The sequence below is a fragment of the Rhipicephalus sanguineus genome, chromosome 4 (assembly GCF_013339695.2).
Source record: "Rhipicephalus sanguineus isolate Rsan-2018 chromosome 4, BIME_Rsan_1.4, whole genome shotgun sequence".
NCBI lineage: Eukaryota > Metazoa > Arthropoda > Arachnida > Ixodida > Ixodidae > Rhipicephalus > Rhipicephalus sanguineus.
This window is the reverse complement of record NC_051179.1, coordinates 167,641,019-167,646,557: the sequence shown is the minus strand read 5'-3', so window position 1 is coordinate 167,646,557 and position 5,539 is coordinate 167,641,019. Positions and strand designations below refer to the sequence as shown.

General features: G+C 43.0%; 1 long non-coding RNA gene across 2 annotated transcripts; it reads left to right on the top strand.

The window, feature by feature from the left end:
- The first annotated feature begins 290 nt into the window (after positions 1-290).
- LOC125758416 (uncharacterized) lies at positions 291-775 on the top strand. Of its 2 annotated transcripts, none has more exons than XR_007416037.1 (3): positions 291-416; positions 561-656; positions 705-775. It is a non-coding gene; the product is annotated as an uncharacterized LOC125758416 (long non-coding RNA). The 2 variants fall into 2 exon arrangements; XR_007416038.1 differs by having other exon boundaries at positions 324-416; positions 513-656.
- The last annotated feature ends 4,764 nt before the right edge of the window (positions 776-5,539 follow it).

Here is a 5,539-nt window from a genome sequence, read left to right as displayed (position 1 = left end):
GGCACAAGGAATCACTTGACGTTCACCCAAAGGTAGCTCCAGCTAACGAATCGAGCTGACGGCCCTCGCTTCTACCAAAGGTAGCTCCAGCTAACGAGTCGAGCTGACGGCCCTCGTTTCTACCGAAAGTAGCTCCGGCTAACGAGTCGAGCTGACGGCCCTCGCCTCTACCGAAGGTAGCTCCGGCTAACGAGTCGAGCTGACGGCCCTCGCTTCTACCAAAGGTAGCTCCAGCTAGCGAGTCGATCTGACGGCCCTCGCTTCTACCAAATGTAGCTCCAGCTAACGAGTCGAGCTGACGGCCCTCGCTTCTACCGAAGGTAGCTCCGGCTAACGAGTCGAGCTGACGGCCCTCGCTTCTACCAAAGGTAGCTCCAGCTAACGAGTCGAGCTGACGGCCCTCGCCTCTACCGAAGGTAGCTCCAGCTAACGAGTCGAGCTGACGGCCCTCGCTTCTACCAAATGTAGCTCCAGCTAGCGAGTCGAGCTGACGGCCCTCGCTTCTACCGAAGGTAGCTCCAGCTAACGAGTCGAGCTGACGGCCCTCGCTTCTACCAAAGGTAGCTCCGGCTAACGAGTCGAGCTGACGGCCCTCGCTTCTACCAAAGGTAGCTCCAGCTAACGAGTCGAGCTGACGGCCTTCGCTTCTGCCGAAGGTAGCTCCGGCTAGCGAGTCAAGCTGACGGCCCTCGCCTCTACCAAAGGTAGCTCCAGCTAACGAGTCGAGCTGACGGCCATCGCTTCTACCAAAGGTAGCTCCAGCTAACGAGTCGAGCTGTCGTCCATCGATCCTAGCTTCTTCATTGAAAGCAATTGACGGTCCTGAACTTGCTCGTGCACCAGCATCTTCAACATGTGCAATAGCCATGGCGCCTGCAAAGTTAAAAGATATGTCAGCAAATGCCACCGGTTTACTGTCGTGTTGACTTGCAAGGACAGTTAGCACCAGAGTGAAAACGTGTATTTCGTCTTCAAGTTTTGCTTATGAAATAAGAACATTAGTCTTGATTGTCCGGTATTGAAACGAGAGAAGTGACTATTGGAGCGCGTGTCGGGTTCATTGTTCTTTAATATTGTTGCATACAACATCTGAGACTTGTATGCTGCATAGCATGTATTGAGCATAGATCGTAAAATTGGCCAATAAGGCCGCGTGTATTGTCTTTACTTTACTTTAAGATCGTGAGGGTTTGAAACTTTTGAAACATTTATTGATTCCAACATTCCATAATTTGGGATGCTGAGGGCCGGGGACAAAAAGCCTCTTCACGGGTTTGACTAGGACCACGACCCCGTATAACATGGCAGGGATAGGCACGCGTACAGCTCAATAAAACAATGTGCAGAGTTAAAAAAACAACATATCTAGTTCAAATTTCATGGAACATAAACCGAAATAGCTCAGTGAAATTCTTTTTAAGAGAAAATACCCAAACAGCCACTGCATTTAGAATTTGCCAAAACCTGAGTGACATTGTTAGTAATGATATAACAGAAATCAGGCAACACGACGTTAAGTTATAACTCTAACCAGACTGCATATATATATATATATATATATATATATATATATATATATATGTGTATATATATATATATATATATATATATATATATATATATATATATATATATGCACATACATACACATACCAAAAGCAATGCAAGGAGACCATACAAACGAAACACACAAAATATTAAACGGACACGTAAGCCAAAAACTATTTTTAGCAATATTTTCATATTGTTATTTGATTTAGGTAAAACGGCAAGAGAAAGTGCAGCATTTCTTTGCCATATTTAGTGCGCGTACGTGGAAGAAACCACGTGTGAACATGACGAGTGTTGTAAAAAAGGGTCCGCTGGTTTCTTCGAGCAAGTGTGCCCAAAAAGTTATCACTTTTAGTCCTGTGTGGTAGTGTTTCATAAGGCTTGTGTAGTAGTATTCTGGTAGGGTTAGTAGGTTCATTTCATCAAAGAGCGGGGCAGTGTGACTTCCATACGGAACATCTGCAATGGCGCGAACTGCCTTTTCTGTATTACATGTAATTCATGAATGTTCGTGTAAGTTGTTGTACCCCAAACCAGATGGCAATAGTTTATGTGCGATAAAAACAAGGATTTATAGATGAGAAGCTTAGCTTTTTTAGGAAGCAGAAAACGCACCCTAGACAAAATTACGGTTATCCTAGACACACTCAAAGACAGTTTTTTAATGTGTGCATTCCATGACATATGCTCATCGAAAATTACACCCAGACATTTATTACGTGGTACTATCTGAAGTTCCGAGGTGCCCAGCTTTAACGGTGCATGCAAGGGGGAAGGTTTATTTCTAGGCCTAAAGTAAACAGCTGTTGTTTTCGAAGTGTTTAATTTTAAAGAATTAATGCATGTCCAAGAAGCTGCTTTTAATAATACCTGGTTCGCGTCATTGATCACATCTTTATGGTGTTGCGCAGTGAGAAGTAAGGTTATGTCGTCCGCATATACAACACACTTTACAGAGGCGTCAATGTTTACGATATAATTTATATATATGCAGAATAAAAGGGGTCCCAGGATATTACCTTGGGGCACACCTGCTGAAATTGTTTGTACATTGGAGGTGTGATTGTTGATGACCACCACCTGCTGGCGATACTTCAAGTAAGATTCAATTAATTTTAGAAAGACACCACGGAAGCTGTAGTGATTGCATTTCTGTAAAAGTGTAACATGATTTATGGTGTCGAAAGCCTTTGAGTAATCTATAAAGATACCAGTTGTGTGCAGTTCGCGTTCAAAAGCATCCAATATGAATTCCTTCTGCTCCAGGAGAGCATGCTCAGTCGTGCGGCCTTTAGTGCAACCGAATTGCGAAGAAGTGATGATATGGTGCCTATCTAAAAAAGAAGTCAAACGTTTCTGAACCAGTTTTTCTAAACATTTTGATACAACTGGCAATATAGATATAGGCGTGTAATTGATCAGTGAATTCTCTTCTCCTCCCTTGTACAACACTATTACTTTCGCCACTTGTAATTTTCCTGGAAAATTCCAGTTGAAAAAATGAGGTTGAAGATATGTTCCAATAAATCAGCAATGAGATCCAGCACGCGTTTAATGGCTTTAATCTGGATATCGTATGCGTCGCATGTTCATTTTTATTTTTCAAAAACAGTTCGAATAATTTATCTTTACGTTTTATTTCCTTTATGCAATATTTAGTGACCCAAGGCTTCTTAGCTCTGCGCGCAGGCTTCAGTTCTTTGTACGGAAAGCATTTCTTGTAAACTCTTGTTAGTTTTTCGTGGAAAGAATTATAGGCAGGATCAGGTTCCTGCTCAAAAATAACGTCTGACCAATGAGTCAATGATATCTGATTGCGAAATTCAGCCAATGTGGGCTCAATAATGTGTTCAATAACCGCTGCTTGTTTTTGTTGCGACTGCGCATGACACACTGTTTCGTTTGTCATCATAAATATGGGAAGATAGTCACTAATGGGTACGCTCAGTACGCCAGATAAAGAATTCGTAGCTTCTATGTTAGTGATGAACACGTCGAGGAAAGTTGCGTTGTTTTTTTTTTTTTTCAATGCGAGCTGGGGTGGTGATAACATTGGCAAAGCCATTGGATTAAATTATTTGACACAACTGAAGCTGCGCCTGCGACGATCTAGCAAGATCGATATTCAAATCACCTGCAAGGACTATTTTACAACCAGTGTCACCAGCCCATCATAGGTATGAGTCTAAGAATTCTAGGAAATTTCACTTATTGCCGCTAGGAGGGCGATATAAAACACCAATAACATAACGATCACTTCGTACAGTCAGAACTTCATAATCGTCAGTGATGCGGGAAAATTTTAGAGCCAAAGAACATTTTATGGAATTCCTCGTCATTAACAGCACTCCACCGCCTTTTTTCGTTGATCAGTTCAAAAAATAAGTTGCATAGCCAAGTATCTTCAGAACTTCAGTTTCATCGGTACCATGTTTCAGTTATCATAAGATATTCAGGATCAGAGGCTAGAGTTGTAAAGAGATCGCTTATTTGATCTTCCTTATTACGTGCTCATTGAGCATTAAAATGAACTTCGTGCTATAAACAATGCGCCTAATTTATCGAGGGACACATAATCGATGATTGTCATGTTAGTGTTTGATAACCGTCGTTCGGTTGATGGCTAGTGACTATACCCTAATGACAGACAGGTCCTGCATGTTCGCGATGATGTGAACTCGGCTGTCCTCAGATTTTCGTGCCTTGAATCGACCATTTTTAACCCACAGAAATTTTCAATGCCTTTCCCTCTTCAGAGAGAGCGCTTGTGCCAACAGTCTCTTGTTCTCAGGCGTCAGGTGGTCATTTACGTAAACGTTAGCACTTTCCGACTGAGGAAAGCCGAGTGTCTGGGTTGTTAGGCGAGCTTTGCGTGCTTTACGCAGAAATTCGTCTTTCTTGTTCCGGGAACAGAATCTAGCGATTATGTTTGTGTCCTTTTTCGCAGGCACACGGTGAACTGCATCAATATCAGCTTGATGCACGGGGCATCCGATTACGTCGCCCATTTTCCGCAGAATGGCGGTGCAGTCTTCACCTTTCTTAGCAGGCACAGCCTATATCTCGATGTTGTTAATTCACGAACGCTGTTCCATGTCGGCTATTTTAGCAGTCAGTTGATCATTAGATTTCTGTAGGGACTTGTTTTCACCAATGACAAGCTCATTTTCCTTTTCATTTCTTCGTAGAAAGTGTTCATGACTGAGACACTTTCACGAAGCTGCTCGATTTCAGCGCGAAGCTGTTGCACTTCACGCGCCAGTTCCGCATTCGAGGGCATCGTCACTAGTTGGCACCCTATACTAATAATAGTAATCGCAAGCCCTTTTAGACAAGAGACAGATAACAATATAATAACAACCTGTTAGGGTTTTACGTTCCAGAAGCACGATATCATTATGAGGGATGATTATATGATCACGACGGATAATTATGAGTAGGGGAGGGCGTCGAAAATTTTGACCGTGTGGGGTTCTTTAGGGTGCACCGAAAATTCGCTTCCATCGAAATGGAGCAGCCGCGGCCAGAATTCGATCCCGCGACCGTCGGGTTAGAAGTAAAGCGCCATAACCCGTAGACCACCCCGCGGGTTTTTGCGCTTAGTATGTTACGATTTCAACATCTACATATCGCAAAGAAAAACTTGCATGCCCAATGTGTGTTCTTATATCGTGCACGTATTCATACGGGAATTTTCTTTGTTTTTACGGGCGAACCGTTCCTTCTCTTGTATGCATTATTGACAAATAAATATACTGAAACCTATGCATATAATATCCAACTCACGCTCTATTGGCTGCAGTACTGCTGAAGCACCCGGAACAAACTGGGAAATGTTTACCGGAGGCTCTGATCAAACGCACTGTACACTTTGAGAGCCAACTACACACACACGGGCAGGCAAAGTAGAAATAGTTTGGACTCACCGTACTTTAAGACACCTAAAATCAGAAGAGACGTGGTGATACGTCCTGCCATAGTGCCAAGA